Raw genomic sequence first — 21,333 nt, 5'->3', positions numbered from 1 at the left:
TGCCCTCCTGAACCCACCGATTCCATATTCTGCTAACAGTTAATGGATCTCGACCAACGCGAGCAGCAATGTCGCGATACGATAAACCGCAATCGCGATGGGCTACAATCCGACCTTTATCAAAGTCGGAAACGTGATGGTACGCATTTCTCCTCCTTACACGAGGCATCACAACAACGTTTCACCAGGCAACGGCCGTCAGCTGCTGTTTGTGTATGAGAAATCGGTTGAAAACTTCCCTCATGTCAGCACGTTGTAGGTGTCGCCACCGGCGCCCACCTTGTGTGAATGCCCTGAAATGCTAATCATTTGCATATCACAGCATCTTCTTCCTGTCGGTTAAATTTCGCGTCTGTAGCCCGTCATCTTCGTGGTGCAGCAATTTTAATGGCCAGTATTGTAGTTTTCGCCACGAAGGAACGCCACCGTAAAAGTGCTCCTTTCATGCTAGCACGGAGGTGTCTACAGTTCCATTCCTGGTAAGTGTATTTTGGTGTCATATCACCTAATCTGCGCACCACAAACAGAGCAGGTGTTGCCGTGTTGGCACAGCAGAGCAGCAGTTGGCAGCCCTGCGGGCGCGGGCCGCCTCACGCGGCAGAGAGCGCGACTCCGTGGCGCGGCGCGTCGCGACGCCGCCTGTCAGGCCGGCGCTGCTAATGGAATTGCTTCCGAAACTTTTAAAGTCGCTGCCTGGCTGCCGGATGGCGTGGCGAGGAGCGCCGCAGCGCTCCGCAAAGTGGCTGCCGTCGCGAACCCCCCCCCTCAACCCTCCCACCTTGCGACACTTGCGACCGCTGTTTTCTCCTGTTTACCAAGCTGGTTATTGACTGCAATGAATGCGGCATAGCACTCGGAGACACTGTGTCTTCTTGTGGATGTCGCAATTCAGTCATACACAACATGTTTTTAAACTGGTATTCATAAGTGCAGGAATGTGTTGCTACATCTCGATGATTACCCTGCACTCTACAATTAAGGATACAGGGTACTTTCCAGGCTCAATATTATTTAAAAATCAACACCTATTTCTTTCAGGCACTATTTATAATGTATATGTTTTACAGATTTTTTGTTGATAACGGGTAATGCAGCACAGTTTCTAAACAAATTAGAAGTATTTCGAATATTTTTGAACCTGCTTAGGGTTATTAAAAAAATTACAAGTTTTTTTCCAAAATGCTTCGTCAAATTGAGGTACCATTTAATCCAATGTTATAAATTCGAAGGAAACCAAATTTTTACCAGATATGCGTGACATGATGGCTGAGGTACTAAGCCTATTTAATTCCACCTATTATGTGTGTTACAAGGACAAAAAAAACACATCCTACATTTTCATTTTTATAATTTTTTTCCTAATAAAAATGATATTTTTCTATAATTTAGTTGATTCTGCAATACAGTTTATGTCTACTACATAAGTATGGACTATTGCAAGTAGAGCAATGCTCTATAAACATTAGGAAATATTTGTACCTGAATTCTGAAAAATACAACTTGCGGGAAATTGCGAATGAAGATATGAGTCCAATTAAACTATGCCTCAGAACATTCCTGAAGCATAGTCTTCATCCTGCAGGATTTCTTCATCTTCAGACTTCCTCTTGGCATTACTTTTAGCACTTCTTGCTTCTTTGGTAACTAGAAGAGCGAATCTTTCAGCTTCATGCACCCGTTATATGTCACACGCAAGCACTTGATCTCCCATATTAGTCACATTTTATACTTCAGTTTCTCAGCACTTACAACCGTCCTATCACTCCATCACTGAAACATATCACTGCATCTAGTACACCCCTTTCTATCACTCCATCATTGAAACGTACCACTGCATCTAGTACACTAACTTTTAATGTATTTAGTCCTACAAATCTTGGGTAATCTTTCCCATATGCAATGTATTCTGAGTTCCCCCATGAAGACATTTACTAAGCAAAACAGGGTCACTCAGACCTCTAAAAATTGGTTTTATTTCATTCATAACAGGCTCAGGAAAAGTATGCTTATGATGGTATATTTGACCACTTTCCTTTGCTTTTTGGTAACCACACCAAGAATCTGCTCCCTTAGGGCAAAGTCCTCGAACAGGGTGGTAATCTGTGGACAACTTATGAAAGTAGGTGGACCATATAGCTTTTCTCATTGCTGTAACATCATTTAGAGGTGCAGTTCGTCTAATGACCAGTCCATAATAATTCTGAAGAAGGTCTATTTCAGTTTCTGTTAATCTTCCTCGGCCAGACAAAGATTTTCCATCAGATTTCAACTTTCCTTTCGTTTCTCTTCGTAGCTTCCTCAATCTAGCACCCATTCTCTTTTTCATATGTCAACAACACTCCAGTTTGGTTACCAAGATATTACTATAAACATTGAACCCATTAATTTTGATGAAAGCTTTAGAGTTCCCATCGCCTAGGTACTTTGTATATCTAACGTTATAAACGGGCACCGACCTCTGAAATAATTTTAGAGCTCCATTACACTACTCCATACCTCCACTGTAACCATCATAATTATTAGAACACTGATGTTCAATATGTCCTCCAGTGTTACCATGGCAGGTGTGGCAGTACTTAAATAAGCACTCAACATCAACAACTTTTGCATTCTCCAGAGAAGTGCACTTACAACACCATTCAAGGAACGATGTCCTCGACTTTGCCATGTCACATCAAGTGCAACAGCAATGTCCCTGGTTCCACAAATATTTATAGTTTCTCCTACTGATCGTTTCATAAATGCTTTAGACACAACCGTCAAGGCACCTAAAAGTATTTTTAGGTACTTACTGAATCTACTGGGAGGAGGAGGAAGGTCCATCAAACCACAAAACGTTTGAGCAGCCTTTTTTCCTTTTCCTATTGCACACACTGCATACACTAACTACAAATTCACATCATACGAATTACGCACAATGTTGGAAGTCGTTTTCGAGGTAGATTTATTGCAGGATCTACGCAGAACAACTGATTTTGACACTAAACCCTTCCTGCTACTTTGTTGTTCAGTTGTTTCCAGACAGCCTACACCGTCACATTGTTTACATTTCGCCACTTCCTTTATCAAAGCAGACAAGATGCACCCATCAACAACAACAAATCCACTACAAACAGCGTCATTTTTAACACCAAAATTTGAATCACCAGGAGGCGTGCCATGTTGGAGTTTCTTCCCTGAAGAACTGATACATAGGTAACTTTAAACATTGTGGCTTGCTTTGTTTGTGAAGTGGTTACTACGGAATTACCTTTTACTGAATTTCTTGATTGGTGGAATAGTTTGTATTTATTGCACACTAAAGGATATGTACTTCCACAAATATATGTAGCACTTGGGCAGTAAACATTCAGTAACACGTGAACAAACTGCTTCAGCGAAACAAATGTAAATACTAGCAAAATAATCATTAACAGACGTTAGAAACCTACTCTGTTACCAACATATACAATGTATCATACGTATAATCACCGGAAACAGAAAGTTCACAGTTCTTTTCGAAATAACACTGGTTTCTGTAACAGAAATAAAGGGGCCGTGGCGGCATACATGACCATAACTTTAAAATTTGGTATATATAGGTAATTTTTTCATTTGAAACCCTATAATGTGTATATCAATCTAATCAGGAAAAACTATAGAATTTAATAAAGTCATTGAAAAAATTCTATTTTTCCACCATTTATAAGTACCTTGTAACCTTAAGTGCCTGTCAGAGGGTTCATCTAATCACCTTAAAGCTATTTCTCTAGCGTTCCTCTTTCGGACAGAGAGTAGGAAAAGCGGATACATGATCTTTCCGGGCGAGCTGTGATTTATTTTATTATGACGATCATTTCTCCCAATATAAGTGGGCGGCAACAAAATATTTTCGCAATGAGAGGAGAAAATTGGTGCTTGAAATTCCACGAGGAGGTCCTGCCGCAACGAAAATGACTGCTACGCCAGTTCGATTACCATATTGCTGGTAGTCTCTCCCCTATTTCACGATGATTTTATTACGATGATCGTTTCTCTCTATGTAGGTCGGCATCATCGAAATATTTTCGCGTTCGAAGGAGAAAGTTGGTGATTGAAATTTCGTTAAGAGGATCCCACCGCGACGAGAAACGACTTTGTTTTTAATGATGTCCAAACCAAAACCTGTATCATGTCCTTGGCACTCTCTCCCCTATTTCTTGATAATACAAAACGTGCCACTCTTCTTTAAACTTTTTCGATGCCCTCCGTCAGTCCTATCTGTTGCGGATCCCACGCCGCGCAGCAATACTCAGAAGAGGACGGACAAGAGTACTGTATGCGGTCTGTTGCATTTTCTGAGTGTATTGCTAACAAATCGCAGTCTTTGGTTTGCTTTCCTCACAGCTTTATCTGTTTGGTCGTTCCAATTTAAGTTATTCGTAATTGTAATTCCTAAGTATTTAGTTGAATTTACAACCGTTACCTTGTGTGATTTATCGATAGTGTAACCGAAGTTTCCCGTGTTCTTTTTAGGACTCATATTCATGACTTCACACGTTTCATTATTTAGAATCAGTTGCCACTTTTCGCATCATGCAGATATAATCTTACAAATCGTTTTGATCATTTGATGACTTTGCAAGACGATTAATGACAGCATACTCCGCGAGCAATCTCAGATTGTCTCCTAAATCGTTGATGTAGATCAGGAACAGGGGGGGGGGGGGGGGGGCTGTAACACTGCTTTGGGGAAAGCCAGACATTAATTCCGTCGTCAATTACTATGAATTTAGATCTTTATGACAGGCTGTAATGAACCTAGTCGCACTACTGAGACGATAATCCGTAGTCAGGCAATTTAATTAGAAGTCGCTTGTGAGGAATCTTGGAAATCTAAAAACATGGAATCAATTTGACATCCCTTGTCGATAGTACTCATTACTTCGTGAGAATAAAGAGCTATTTATGTTTCACAAAAACGATATCTTCTGAATAAGTGTTGGCTATTTGTTAATAAATCGTTTTCTTCGAGGTAATTCATAATGTCCTACTGCAAATCGACGTTAGTGATATGGGTCTGTAATTCAGTGGATTACTCCTATTTCCTTTCATGAGTACTGTTGTGACTTATGTCACTTCTAGTCTGTAGGTACGGGTCTTTCGACTAGCGAGCGGGTGTGTATGATTGCTAAGTATGGGGCTATAGTATTAACGTACTCTGAAAGGAAGCTGACTGATATTCAATCTGGACGGGAGAGCTTGTCTTTATTTAAGTGGCTTCGCTACACCAAGGGTATCTACGTCTAAGTTACTCATGGAGGCAGTTTTTAGTAACTCTGCTTTAGTGGCACTGTCATTGCGTAACACTGCCATTGCTATCGCGCAGAGTATTGACAGCGTCTTACCAGTAGTGTACTTAACATATGACCAGAATCTCTTTGGGTTTTCTACCAGTTTTGTAGACTGACTTTCGTTGTGGAAACTCTTGAAAGTATCTCGCATTGAAGATCGCGCTGAATTTCTGGCTTCTGTAGAACTTCCCAGTATTGGAGATTTAGAGTTCTTTTAAATGTGGCATACTTTTTTTCGTTGCTTCTGCTTCAGTGTTCTGGCCGGTTTTGTGTACCGTAGGAAATCTGCACAGTCTCTTCCTTATTACAAAAAGTCCATGTGTACCTGGCTTCAAAAATCCCTCTTTTGGTAGTTACGTGGGTTTATTGGTAGTGCTACATGTGATACTTGTAACGATGAACATTTATAAAAATTGCTCGAAGAGACCTCCTTCTGTTTCGATGAAGTCCTGAGCCTGCGTTCCACGCTTTTACGTACTCCGTTGCAAATTCCTGGAGTGCGTAGTATTTGACGAAATCGGTTTGGGATACGCTTCCTTACAAAATTGACAATAGGAACAGGAATTGAATATATCAAGTATTTTAAGTATACCAAGAAATAAAAATCCATTGGTTTAAAACGGGTGACCAGTCAGTTCGTGCAATGTATTCCCCTTCGACCAATCCATCGATCTGGAAACTGGTTATCGAGATACTGCTGGACGTTTAATGCGTGGGGAGCACTGTCATGCAAAAAACTCATTCTTTAGATAATGTCCAGACGTCCCTTATCGTTTCTGAGAAACCGTATGTGCCTACTTTGGTCCAGTAAGAGATTGTGGGAAGAAATGGGGATCATAAGATCAAGACTATCACACAGTCTAAAAACAAATGCCAAGACCATTTGTAAATAAGAGTGTAGGTAAATGTATGTCCGAAGAGCGTTACACAATCAGGGGTCACTACAGGGAATTCCTATTGTAACTCGCTAACGAAGGATATTTGGATCATGTTCGTACTGACTTTTTGTAACGTTTTGGTCTCAGAGACACATCCATTCATTTGTGGATACCAGTCTATAGACATCCTGTATATCCTATAAATCCTGTCATATACTATAGTACACGAGGAATCGACATGTTGATAACATGCCCCTCCAGTGCCTAACAGGATCATGTGTACGAAGTCTCAAGAGACACTCCTAATAGGATGTGGTATCCAAAAAATTCCGAAATATGTCAACATTACTGTGTTTTACCTGGATCATATTCTGTACCCATTCGAGGTAGTCACCTTGGGAGGATATAAACCCATCTAAGTGTTCCTGCCGTTTTTGAAATGTATTCTGGAAGCATGTCTCCGGCAGAGTGTTTAGCACCTCTTGCAACACTGCTCGAGTGTCCTCCTTAGTGTCAATACTTCCTTCTTCAACTAGATTTTTATCATGGGGAGGAGTAAGAGGTTTCAGGGATCTAAGTCTGTTGAGTATTGAGAGTGACAGTAAGGAACAGCTCTCACTTTATTCTTAGTCTATAGTTGCTAAATAATGTAGGGCGTGCATTGGAAACGTCTTAGAACATCGCTATACAACTCTTTATTGACCATCTGACCAGGTGAGATATTATTTTTTTAAGGGCTATGTTCCTACAGGAGGTAATAATGGTCACAACTAGAAGAAAAGCCCGTAATTAAGTCCGGAAACCAATATCTGTTCTGATATGGGCCGTTGAAAATCCGCGGTGCAGGTGGAGAATGACACTTCCACCGAATGATTGCTGCTTTGATTCAGAGTTGTAGCCATAAACTCAATATTCGTCACCAGTGACAGCCTTCGAAAGAAATTTAGGTCATCTTGAAGCAGTTATTCCAGTTCACTGCCGACTTCTATGTGAAGTCGCTTCCGATCATCTTGAAGACTCGAGAAACACTCTTCGCCGCAGTCTTTCTCACGTGGATTCTTCTAACAGAAAATTTATGTGTGACGTAACGTACTGTCAAAGTGTAATTTCCACGGCCATACCAAAGCCGGCAGGCGCTGCTGAAACACAGGTAACACGAACTGTTGTTCATAAACCTGCTACTGTTGTAAACGGGAATTTACAATCAATTCAATAACAGAACCGATATTCTGTAATTGGAATGAAACGTGTTGATGATGATGAGAATGATAAGAATCTTATTCCCTTCTTCTTGATAGTTAAAAAAGTTATGCAATGTTTGTTACAATTTTTTTGCACTGCATGCATAGTATGATCTTTATTACATAGTTTCTCTACTCACAGGAGGCTTTGAAATGGCACACGATTGTTACAACGCACTGTTGGTCTCTTCGCTGTTCGTTGGCGTGTAGCCGGTCGATATCTGCAAATCCCCTTTCATCCGAAGAAGATCCTGAATCTGTATTCGAGAGACAACCAAACCCCCCTAACGGGATTCGTTTTGAGTCATGAAATGCTGCTGACACAAATAAATAAATCAAATAATGCGACGAATCCAGCGTTTTGATATACGTTATCTCTCGGAATTTTCAAGCAACTATATTAAACCATTTTAAAATAAGTCAGGTGCCCTGTGGCATTAGAGTGAAATGTGTCACTAAGTAGTGCAAAATTTTCTTGAATTTGCAAACTCAGCTTGGCGTTCCTTTCACATCTGTTTCCACGTGGGTACTGGGAAATAAGGTGGAGCTCATATGTGCGAAGGCGTGCTGAAAACGCAGTATCTCCGAATATCTTGTGTGAAAACTCTTAAAGCTTTTTAAAAGTAACCTAACGTTATAGACATTCTTCATCTCTATGCTATGTCTACAAAGTTACTTGCCAACGTAGTCACCCTAGAATGTTTTCTTTGCGGAGCTACAACCTCACCTCTGCTTGCGCCGCTTCATAACTATCCAAGAGGGCTACAAATATGTAAACATGAAGAATAAAGATGCACAATGTTAAAAACGAGTGTTTTGTTTAAAAAGCTTTACTAGTTTTCACATAAAATTTCCGAGGCATTATTTTTTAGCATGCCCACGTATATAGAGACAGTGCTGTGTGTCGATATTCTGCTCAAAAAGGAGAAACTTCGGCGATTTGGACCGAGACAGGGTACACACTAACAAAACGTAAGCAAGACCTAAAAACTTAATGCGTACACTGGAGTTACCGAAAATATGACAATCCTGCTTTTTGTTTTTCTTTGTGGTGCTACCTAAGTCCAACATCTACATCTGTATTTACATCGACATGATTACTCAGTAATTCACAATTATCTTCCTCACAGAGAGTTCATCGAGGCACCTTTAAGCTACTTATCGACCTATGCACTCTCGAACAGCGCACGGGAAAAACGAACATTTTCATTTTTCCGTGCGAGTTCTGCTTTCTCTTATTTTATTATGACAATCATGTCTCCCTAAGTAGTTGGGACCAACAAACTATTTTCACATTCTGAGGAGAATTTTGGTGATTGAAATTTCATGAGAAAGTCCTGCTGCAACAAGAAACGGCTTTGTTTTAATGACTGGCATTCCAGTTCGAGTATCATATCCGTTGCACTCAGTCCCCTCTTTCGCGGTAATACAAAGCGAGCTGCCCTTCTTTGAACTTTTTTGATGTCCTCCGTCATCCTGTCTAATCCGGATCCCACACTGCTCAGCAACTCTCCTGAAGAGGGCGAAAAAGCGTAGTGTCAACAGTCTCTTTAGCAGGCCTGTTACATTTCTTAAGTGTTCAGCCAATAAATCACAGTCTCTGGTTTACTTTCTCCACAACGTTATGTATTTGACAGTTCCAGTTTAAGTTATTCGTAACTGTATTCCTAAGTATTTTGTTGAGTTTACAGTCTTTAAATTTGTGTGCAATTTAGCGAATTCGTTTTGGTGCCCATGTAGATGACTTAACACTTTTCATTATTTAGAGCCAGTTGCCTCTTTTGAACCATACAGATATCTTGATTAGCCAAGATTTCCAAAGAAAATAATTATCTTTATTTTGACATCAAAAATCTTGTTTAGAAAACTGCCTGCCATGAATATTGAATCTAGATATTCAGAAAACTTGTAGAATTTCTGACTGATGAGACATTATTTTATTCCCTCGGAGTCAGTTAGGATTCCCAGTTTCTCGCTGTATTAGATGCACCAGCAATATATAGCTAACTGTAACCTGGATTTGTTTCTTGAATTTTTTACTGTGTCACTTTCGAGCAATCTATCGCAGCGGGAAGTACAGGAGCAATCGATATCAGGCGGAGCGCACGTAACTAGGTCACCCCGTGAGGTACATTCCCGCGAAGCATACGTAAGCAAATACTCGCGAAGTGGAAAGCAAGTAGGTCTGCTGGGAAAGTTACTTCATGCGAGTAAACACTTGTTGTTGGGACCGCCAGGGAGCGCCGCGCCACGTCTCCGCTAATGGAATTGGTCGGTGGGCGGCCGGAACTTTTAAACTTGGCAGGCAGGCAGGTAGGCAGGCAGGCGGCTGGCCCGGCGTGGTGTGACAAAGCCGCTCAGGCGGCAGACAGGCGTGGCCTCCCGCGACGCGGCGGCGGGCACTGGCTGGCTTCCACATCGTTCCGCCTCAAGTCAAGGCGCCGCAGAGCGGAGCAGGGCGTCAGTCCCGTCACACGAGCGCAGAATGGAACTACGCGCAGAGCGTTGTTCTGACACTTTGCTTACCACATACCATACTATGTAGTCCGATTAAAATTACTTGACAGTTGACGTCTGTCACTTGCCGCTACATGTACATCAACATCTACATCTATATGGCTACTCTACGAATCGCATTTAAGGGCCTGGCAGACTGTTCATCGAACCACCTTCACACCAATTCACTATCATTCCACCATCAAAAAGCGCGCGTAAAAAAAACGAACACCTACATCTTTCTGTGAGAGCTCTGATTTCCACTATTTTATTATGATGATCGTTTCTCGCTGTATGGGTCGGCGTCAACAAAATATTTTCGCATTCGGAGGTGAAAGCTGGTGATTGAAATTTCGTGAAGAACGAGAAACCCTTTTGTTTTCACGATTTCCACCACAAATCCTGTATCAGGTACGTGACACTTTCTTCTGTATTCCTCGAAAAAACATAAAAAATCGTAATGCCCTTCTTTGAACTTTCTCGATATACTTCGTTAATCCTATATGGTATGAATCCCACATCGCGTAGTTGCAATCCAAAAAGGAACGGGCTAGCGTAGTGTAGTCAGTCTTATAAGTGCTCTGCCAATAAAACGCAGTCTTCTGTTCACCTTCACTACAATATTTTCTGTGTGTTCTTTCCAGTACATGTATTCCACGGCCAGAGGTCTCAGAACGGTTTTCGCTGATAATTGTTGCAGGTTAGAATCCTGCCTCGGGCAGTTTAGGGGATTGATAACCTCAGGTTTCAGGTTTTCAGTTCCATAGTGTTTAGAGCCATTTGAACTTTTTTTTTTTCTAGTGGTTGACTCGTTCGTTTTCGAACCACGGATCCTCATCCTTGAAAACATACTCATACATGTACAGGCGTCGCCGCCTAAAACTTTGACGCTTTGGATGACATTTCGGGACACGGGTTCCTACACAAAACTTCATCGATTCAGTCCCCTCTGGAAGTGTGTAACATGAATTGTAACACCCCGTATAAGCGTTCCGCTCTTACTGATCGACGAACGGAACACTAAAAACGAATTCGAGAGTAAGTTTTCTATAGCGCAATAATAATAACACTACGGGAGTTTATAGACGGTGTTGCAAACAAATGTAATCTATGCCTTTGGTTTCATTGGCCTAGGACTTGGCGTTGCAAGAGCGCAGAAGTAGGCATTATTTATGTATTAGGTATTTTGTGGCTAGTCTAGCGCGAATGAATCTCTGAAACAAATTAAATCATCGTAAGTTTTTTTGCTAATCGCTATGTTAAACTTTTAATCCATGTAGTTATTGCATATCTCACCAGACAGTCGGTTTCAGGATTCCTCCTTTTTACTAAATCTACGTACAAAATTTGCTGAATCTGCTTATAAAAAACTACCACAAGGTAAGTTCACAGGCGGTAATGGGGATGGGGGGGGGGGGGGGGAAGCGGTTGCAGCTTTGGCAGTTCTACCCTTGTTTGTCTCTGGACCCGCAGATCTAGCCATAACGCGATGTACCTGTATCATATGACTGAAGGTACAGCCACGTTCTGGCCTGTTGAAATCTGCGTAACAAATGCATAAAACATTAAGAAAATTTCAGTTGATGTAAATACTTAATACAGCAAAACTCTGAACCCGCAACACTATCCTGTACAATGACTCCTCTTTTGCAATATAAATTCATACCAAGGTATAACATACACACATAACACAATGCACACAAGTAACAATAAGGCAACTTCTAAAACTTGAACGCTCGGCAATGAAGACACCGGGCACACGAACTTCTGACTAAGGAATAATCCAGTTGATGCCAGTACAGGTAGGCGTTAATTAAATAACAAACAATTAATAAAAAAACAGCGCCTCGGCATCCAAACATTCACTGAGGACATACGCACATGAAACCCTCCTTTATAAAATTAAACTTCACGGTCAGTATACAAGGTACAAATATGATACAAATGCCTGATAAGGGAATACAGAATTAATAAGGCTCAGTCTCCAGCAGTCTGATCGTGCACTAATTACAGAGTGACCCAGTTTTACAGATTTAAATTCATATTTCGAACGAAAGGTGCATCCGCCAAGGCGGCGGAGGAACGAGCTACAAAGCTTAACGACCTGACAGAGAGAACAGCAATACTCAACTCAAGAACAAGATTGAGACAGAAGGCCAGGAACACGGAGCCCGGTCTAACGGAACACAGTTCCACTGGCAACGGCCAAGTCCGCAAGCCCAAGTGCCACGTCCCACCGTACCGGAGGAAATACACTGCGCTCCGCCCAACTAGAACATAAATCAACTACAACAGCACATTTGCGATTGCACATTCAAATTACATAAAAGAGTAGAATATAACATTGAGAAACGAAGGCTCGTCAGTTTTTTGTTTAAATTCAATCCTTAAAAATTCATTTAAGTATTGCAATACACGCGTAAATAAGATTGAAACGCAATAGCCACAACTGAGTATTAACTTAAACGGGCAAGAGCCCACCAGAACTACACTTTCATAGAATAGTATCTCGTTAATCGTTAATTAAGCACTCCGTCTTCAGACCACAAGTGGCCCATCAGGACCATCCGACGGCCGTGTCGTCCTCAGTTGAGGATGCGGGTAGGAGGGGCTTGTGGTCAGCACACCGCTCTCCCGGTCGTTATGACGGTTTTCGTTGACCGGAGACGCTACCATTCGGTCGAGTAGCTCCTCAATTGGCATGACGAGGTTGAGTGCACCCCGAAAAATGGCAACAGCGCATGCCGACCTGGATGGTCACCCATCCAAGTGCCGGCAGCGCCCGACAGCGCTTAACTTCGGTGATCTCACGGGAACCGGTGTATCCACTGTGGCAAGGCCGTTGCCTTACTCGTTAATTAAGATGCAAATTTTGGTCCTTAATCACCAAGGTTACCACAATTTTATAAGTACCGTCACTTAATAATGAGGAACTCACAGGGTTTCCTTACGTCTAGCAGCAGATCCGTCATCAAGTGGTAAGAAACTAAGATGGAAAGCCCAAGCCCCGTTATCACGTCACGAGTGACACGACTTTGACAGTCAAAGTCGTTACTGAAGACAACATTAGTTAACCACAAACAAACATATAAGCACACAGTTGCACCTGTTGAAATAGAACACACACCATATGCCCAGGGGAACGGTTAATGCCAGGCGACGCTCCGGCAAGCTGTTCTTCTCAACATGCACTGCGTGGCGAGAAAGGCCAAAACACCACTTCTCGTGCCGGAACCCAAACCCTTTCCGCCGTCTCCGGCCGCAGCACTCCAGTAATACCACGCGCAGTGAGCATGCGCCAATTTTCCGACAGTGTTGTAACCGCAACCGACATACCACACAGAGAGCTGGTGCTGCCTCGACACTGCAGACTTAAATAGCCGAACCCGCGGTGAACAACCAACTCGCGGTCGGCCAAAGAAAAATCGATGGCAAAGATGACTCTGCGAGAAAGGGGTAGTGGTACCGGCCGCGTGACGTATCAGTAGTATAAAAAAAATTATTGCTTCCCGTAGGGAGTTACTTAACGGTGTAGTCCCTAATGAAGGAATCCAAAGTTAGGGCTGAGGGGTTGGGTTGTTTGGGAAGGAGACCAGACAGCGAGGTCATCGGTCTCATCGGATTAGGGAAGGACTGGGAAGGAAGTCGGCCGTGCCCTTTCAAAGGAACCATCCCGGCATTTGCCTGGAGCGATTTAGGGAAATCACGGAAAACCTAAATCAGGATGGCCGGACGCGGGATTGAACCGTCGTCCTCCCGAATGCGAGTCCAGTGTTTAACCACTACGCCACCTCGCTCGGTAAAGTTAGGGCTGAGCTTAATATGCCTGTACATCTAGACAATACAGAGCTAACATAAAAAGTACACTTATGGCGGCGCGATTACTTGGAAACCTTCTACCAGTCAGATGGACGAAAACGGATGGCTTCAGTGTAGGAAGAAGTGCACACTATTGATATCTAACTGAAACACGTGAAATCGTGCGATGAGTGCTCTTTTACACCGTTTTTTTTACCACGTGACGGTTTACAGCGATCCAGCACCGACACTACTCTGAGACCATGTGACCAGTTTGCATTTTATTTGGAAACATTTTTGAGAATCTCATACATATTACTGTGAACATCTTTTGTCAAAATGTCGCTAGCAGCAATTTGTGAAGAAAGTATTCCTTGTAGCTTAACACTATACAAAGCCTTCAGTCCAGTAGCCGGTAACAACTGTGTAGTAACGAGCAGTTGTGATGCCACACACAGAGTGAAATTGTATACAAGACTCTTATCTAGTGTTCTCGGCTCGTAATTTCTCACTTTATGGACTTCGCACCTCGCACTGTTAGTTTCTATAGTGGCCATCTGTACAAACAAATCACGCGCGTTACACTGCACTTGCGCGAGACACAATTTGTATTTGTTTCTTACTTGTTGTCGGATTCGGAAAGAAAACCGTGCTAGATGCGATGTTTTCTAATACGAACCTGCAGTCACATCAGAATGTAAACGAGAAGCGATCCACTCTACGGATACGGCTATTGGGCAGCATGCGCACGGACCAATCGAATGTTTACAGAGCAGCCGTAAAAGGTTCCATTCTCCCAGAGCATATCTGCTCTCGCAAATAGGTTCTCTCGCTGTCGGTGGTCAGGCAGGAGTGCGCCTCGTCGTGAAATCTAAGGAGATTGCTCTGAGGGTTTCCGATTGCGCACATTGTCCACTGCTCGCAGGCCCCTGTCTCCCCAGAGCCGCTGGAGGAGGGAGGGGCGAGTGCCGGTAGCAGCCGTCTAGGGGTAGTTGGCGGAAGCGGCTCTGTTACGACGAGACAGGCCGCAGATAAGCGGAGACTGTCCGCCATAAACAATAAGGAGGCGGGCGCCGTGCCGTGGCCGGCGTCGCGACGCAGATAAAACGCGGCAGTGCAGCGCAGCGCGTCCCTAGCCGCGTCCGCTGTCGCCTCTTGGCGCGCCCTGTCCCGGTCGGGGAAGTCCCCGGGGGGAGTCCCTTCCCGTCAGGCAGCGCGGCGGCGGGCATCCATCGCGCCGCTAAGTTGATTTGCTGCGGACCCTGGCCGGCACGTCGTGGCGCTCTACCGGGAATCCCCGACACTGCGGCGCGCGGGACGAAATAAACCGGCGGCCCGACTCCCCATTCGGAGGATTGGATCTCGCGTGAGGCAGACGGACAGGCTAAACTAGTCCACTTCACGCGTCGAAGTGAATGTCTTGGAGGGGCAGACGAATTTCGGCTACCATTTCGCGTGATATACACCGTCTGACGAAAGGCGAAGCACCCAGAAGACTTGTGATCGGATGTCAATGTAACTTCCTACACGGACGCACTGTCGGCAGGCAAATATGTAGAGCCGCAGTCCTTTGTGATAGGTAGAACGGCCGGCAGAATGCATTAGTGTTGTTTGTGTTTAGTCTTGTTCAAAAATGGCTTTGAACACTATGGGACTCAACTACTGAGGTCATCAGTCCCCTAGTACTTAGAACTACTTAAACCTAACTAACCTAAGGACATCACACACTTCCATGCTCGAGGCAGGAATCGAACCTGCGACCGTAGCGGTCGTGCAGCTCCAGACTGTAGCGCCTAGAACCGCTCGGCCACTCCGGCCGGCTTAGTCTTCTTACCAGGCCTGATACATCATACAGTGAGCGTAATCAGCGTCAGAGTTGAATCACTTTGAAGGCCACGGAGAAACTGCGTAGTCGTGTAAGACAGCATTGAAGTGAAATGAAATGAAATGAAATGAAATGAAATGGTCGTATGGCATTGATGGCCAGGAAACGCCATGTCGGGCGACTTGCGTCTCGTGTGTCAGTGATGATGAGATGATGACGAGGACCATAAAACAACCAGTCCCCGAGTGGAGAAATTCTCCGATTCGGTCGAGAATGGAACGCGGGCCTGATGTATGGAAGTCAGAACGGTGACCACTCAGCTAAGGAGGCGGACGAGACAGTGTTATCAGCACCTAACACAGTTTGTGTGCGTCATGTTTGTAGGTGTCCATTTGGCCGGCTGGTAAAATCGGGCAATACGCAGATTTGTTGAGCATTCAGATGTGAGAGTGGCCCAATGGCCTGCATGAAAACTTGAGGGTTTGCATACTCGTTGTCAAATTTCTGCTCGAAAACGTCTGGCCACCATGAGAGAGGACAGCCGTATTGTGCACCAACCACATGGTAACCACTTCACATATGTGCCTGTCATCCGAGTTCTAGTAACTGACTCCCTGCAACATTCTGTGGCAAACATCACCACTGGTCGGAGACTATACTCTTGGGGTCATTGTGTCGGAAGCTATCGGGTATGGTTTCTGGTCACAGCTGATAGTGACTGGAGTACTACGACGGCACAACATTACGTCATGGACATCCTGGGTCCTCACGTGTTACTCCTCATTCGACAGTATCATGTTGTCATTTTTCAAGAGGACAGTGCTCGTCCACTCATCACACACTTCTCTATGAATTGTCTGCGTGCTGTTGAGGTACTCCTGTGGCCAGCAGTATTTCCAGATCTATCCCCAATAGAACATGTGTGGGACCACCTCGTACCTCAACCCTACACCAGAGCCAGTATGCAACATATCAAGGACAACTGACAACTGACACTCTGACACTGTAAAGTGCTTGGCGAGGGGTACATCATAACAGTATTATCGATTCTCTGTCCAACTACCTTCGCGTGTTGAGCGAGGACAAAGTGACTGTCCATATGTCTTCGTATAAAGTGCGCGCAAATGAAGAGCAGACTACAGATTTCAGTAAAGATATTTTAATAACGGCATGATAATTACTGTTAATGTGAAACAGTATTGCCATTGACATTGATACACATATCCCAGCGCGCAGAAAAGGGACGGGGTGGCTTCAGTGTAGAAACTCCTGGGTTTCTGACGAATCCATTATCGTGGTGCCTTCTACTTCCTTGACTCAGGTGAATCTCTCACCTTTCACAGATTCTTTTGAGGGGCCGATGATATGCGAGCATCGTGGAAAGACTCAGGCCTGTAAGGATGATATTACGGGACATCCATCGAAATATATGGAACTCGAGGGTTGTCTTAGTCACATGTGGCCTAGCATTGTCCTGGGGAAGCAGTGCCTCATTCGAGAACTTATTTTGATGGACTGTTTGAGCCTTAGCACCGTATTGCAACATGTTCAGCGTTAACTGCTGTACCGCTTGGTGACCAGTCATTCAGTAGAGGTTCTCCTTTATCGAAAAAGAAACTGAGCAGCACTTTTCCGACATTAGGTGCAGAGTGCGCTCTTGATGGACGAGGGGAGCCGGGATGCCGCCACTCCATACTAATCTTTTTGGAGGCAGGGTCCAAGTGGTGAAACAAATTCCGTCACAGGCCGCAATCTGAACAATGAAAAGCGTTCCTTGCTCCTCATTTCTTCAACAGATGTGTCGGGCAACCATCCATTCTCGCCGTCTACTGGTTCTGTAACTAACTTTGTTACAAAGAACCTTCTCGTGATCAAGTGATTCATGGTTTCTTTGCTTATCGAGAGTGCAACAGCGGTATCACGATGGGGAACAGACGATCCGTCCGTATGTGCCGCTCCATACGGAAGGTAACAACGTGCGCCGGCCCAGAGCTTAGCATATCCTTGATGCTTACGCGTACTGCCTCATAATGCGGAATCCAACAGAATATTGTGCACTGTGCGACACATCGCTCTCCGTACATCGCTCTTCAACCTCCGATAACTTTGTGAAGCATATTCCTCTTCTGTGTGGAGAAACTGGATAATCGTTCTTTGTGTTGGTCGGGAGGAATCCAGAATGCAAGGAACTACAAAAACGACTCTCCGCAAATGAAAATTGCTTCGAAGCCATTAACTAGCTTTGTACAGCCGTGAATACCATCATCTCTCGGCAAACACATTCATCCTTTAGGATTACGTATAGCGCCGCTACAAAGAATGTCTCCTTTCCAATTGAGCATACCTTATATGTGCCCTAATCTCTCTTTTATCCTATTCTCGTGACCCCTACGCGATGTAAAGATGTCAGCATAATGGCCTCACAGAATTCTTCGAAAAGAGGTTCCCTAAATTTGTTTAATAGGATTTCATGATCTATTCCGCCTTTCTACTAAGGATTCCCACTCAGCTATTAGAGCATTTCCGTTATCCGTTTGTACGGGCTGTAGAGACCATTTGTGATCCTAGTAGTGCATCTTTTGATGTAACTTCCTAGTTGATTATCGAAGCACTGTCGATCGCTACACGTATCAACAAACTCTTTGACATAACGTAAATTTATATCAAGTGAATTCTATTTCTGCTCGTAAGTAAGACATATGACAACAGAATGGTATTGTTGTTTGTTCGCTGATTTGATACCATACAGTTCTTCCGAAATTGTATTTTGAGACTTCTGTATTAGTTCCATATTTAGAAAGTTGACTCCAACATAATTCTCTACCCTACATTTTGCTACCATGAACTGAGATTTACAACAACTGGAGATTGTTATAGGATCATAGATTTCATGGGGGACCATTTCATTCGGCGAGTTCAAAATATGTGTCGCATATTAACGGAGGAAGCTGTTGTTTAATATTAAAATTCATTTAAAAGACCGTTTTGAAAACTTTCAGCTAATGAGGCAGGACAGAAGTTCATGTTTCACGCAGTGAGATGTAGCCCAAACGCGTCAGGTGAATTAACATTACTAAAATATGCATTGTACTATAAATTCTCATAAATTCGGAAATGTTACAGAATCGGCAAATCTAAGACTAGTTTTGGAATCAGCACGAAAACTCCTTTAAGATGAGACAGTTTACGCATTATTTCTCTGTCGTTTCAAATTGCTAAGATAGCAGACAGAGCTGTGCAAACAATAGCAGACGCAAGTATTGTTGCTACGTTCAAACAAATTTAATACGCAAAGCCGACATTATTTTAAGTTAATACTAATGTGAATTAAAATAGTGCTAGCCTTCAGGTAGCTTAATTCTATCATTAATACGTGTTTGCACTTAGTTTTCGCGACCTTCTATTTCCTAAACTGATGACGGGAGGGATTTCTTAAAATAGATTTCAGGAAGACTCCAAATGGCATACTAATGAAGAACTGATGTTATGCACATTCCACCTGAGTTATTTCGAGCAGCATTAGAGCAATCTCTAATGTGGTTCCAGGCTGTTGCGGATGCAGATGATCCTCACAGTGAGAAACGTTTGTAGCCTGTACCATAAATATTTTAATGTTATGCAATTAACATATGTAATGTTACCCTTTCAAGACGAAATTAAAGTGTGTTTCTGTCAGTGGTTTATTCGTTACTTCTCATCCACACGTTCTTGCAAATATCTCCACAAAGTTTCATTGCCCTACAAATCGCCGGGTTTTAACTGGGGTCGTCACAGGTTGCGAAATTTTATTTATAATCACCGCTTATATAAAGTTTAGTATACCAGTTAACGAAGACAGAGGAAGTAAAGAAGAGCCTCTCATTTTTACAGTCTGATTTTCTGTGTTCGTTTACGTGCACCTTAGTGCCATCAGATCATGCTATCGTTCCAGCTTTCAGCTGTATTCATCCCTCTGAGCACTTCAGACAGTCTGCGAAAGGCGTTGTGACTGTTCACGGCTCGCTATCTCACTCTAAACTTCTCTAAAAAACATCAGCACCTCCATATCTGTGACGTTTTGGTTTACTCATACAGAGTATGAAGGAGCGATCTATATGTGCTTTCTCAGGAGGAGAAATACTTCTTAGCCAAGATCGCAATACAACACTGTATTGTGAATAACCGGTTTCGGTAAACTATGTTACCATCATACGAAGATCTGATTATGGTAACATAGTTTACCGAAACCGGTATCCGGTTATCCGTAATGGCTGAATGGTTGTTAGTTTCGCAATACTACATTTAAACAATTCAAAACATAAAGACACTTGTAAAGGCTGATGAGAAGTCCCCCTCCGTTTAATGACGCATTGTTATACAAAAAATAATTCCAATTACTTTCACAAGTCACGAATATAGATGGTTTCACGAAATAAAAGTCAGTAGTATCTGACCCACATAATTTTTTCACTATACAGTAGTATGGCTGTTTGGTTTATCTGTACTTTTGTGGATTTGGTGATGGAATGTAATAAGTAAATAACATGCTAACGGTGAAATAACGATCCCTGACAGAGATGGAATGAAGGTAGAACGCCTTTCATGACTTTCACCACTTTGGTGTGGGTGGGTGTGGGTGTGTGATTTGAGTTGAGACATCTGTTTTAAACGTTATTCAGGAATGTTCCAGTAGAAGATAAAGGTTGATGATTTAAGAGTGCTTTCCTTTTCAGTGTTGATTTTATTCCCGTAAGCCTGCTGGTACATGCACTGCTCACCATACTTTTTCTCTTCTGAATTTCCTCCACTTACCCACTGAATTCTCCGCAAAGATTCACAGTGTGAATTTCCTTTAGAATTTGTTCCTTCCAGTGTCAGTACGGGTTCACCCTTTTTACAAATTTGCTTCTTCCTCCATCAAGATATCTGTGTAGTGATGTCAGAAGCCCGTACGTCTTACGATGGTTAACTGCAAAGTTTTAACTATCACCTCGAAAATATAACACAATACAATTAATTTTGGTCTGTTTGCCTTTTCTTGGCCGAAGTTATATACCACAAGTGCCGTGGCAATGCGGCATGAGGATTCTGTTGTGTACAAGGAGTGTACACAAATACCTGCAAACAAACAAGAAATTAATTACTTTTGTTTTTCAGAGACAACAAATTAAACATAGTTCTCGTATCAATTAATATGCTTTGCAAGCTTTGTTTAAAAGACTAATACTTGTATTAATGAGAGTGTATCGTTTCCTGCTTACAAAGAGAGACATCTTATGTTACGGCCTATCTGTCAAGCATTTAATACCTTCATGAGAACTTTCGAAGAATATGTAAAACTGTAAACTTCTTGAGTGTACCTCCATATTTAACTACTTCCAAATATTTTCCGTGCGGCTTACTGTTCTTACTGTATCTTAGAAGTACAAGTTACCTGAATACCCATGTAGCTATGATGCACTCTCCATGAGTTTCTAGATCTAAATCTGTACTCCACAAGTTACCTAAGGGCGTGTGGACGAGGGTACTTTGTGTACCACCGTCTTCTTCCCCCCTTCATATTCCAGCTGCGAACTGCTCTTGGGAAGAACGATTGTTGGTAACCTCCGTGCGGTCTTTTCGCAAGATACACGTAGAAGGAAGCAATATACATCGTATCTGTAAATGAATATAACGGTTTTAAGGCTTTGTAGCATTTATAACATTCGACAAATATAAATAAAATGTCAAATGAAAGAGCAACTGGAACAGTTTTGTTTTCATACCGCTGCGCAAAGGTAACGGTGTGGAACGACCAAGAGTGA

At 42.9% G+C, this 21,333-nt stretch overlaps 1 pseudogene; it reads right to left on the bottom strand.

Annotated features, from left to right (window-relative positions):
- Positions 1-12,656: 12,656 nt before the first annotated feature.
- LOC124790402 lies at positions 12,657-12,774 on the bottom strand (annotated as a pseudogene).
- Between the last annotated feature and the right edge of the window lie 8,559 nt (positions 12,775-21,333).

The sequence above is a fragment of the Schistocerca piceifrons genome, chromosome 3 (assembly GCF_021461385.2).
Source record: "Schistocerca piceifrons isolate TAMUIC-IGC-003096 chromosome 3, iqSchPice1.1, whole genome shotgun sequence".
NCBI classification, from domain to species: domain Eukaryota; kingdom Metazoa; phylum Arthropoda; class Insecta; order Orthoptera; family Acrididae; genus Schistocerca; species Schistocerca piceifrons.
The sequence above is the reverse complement of the archived record's forward strand: the minus strand, read 5'-3'. Positions and strand labels throughout refer to the sequence as shown.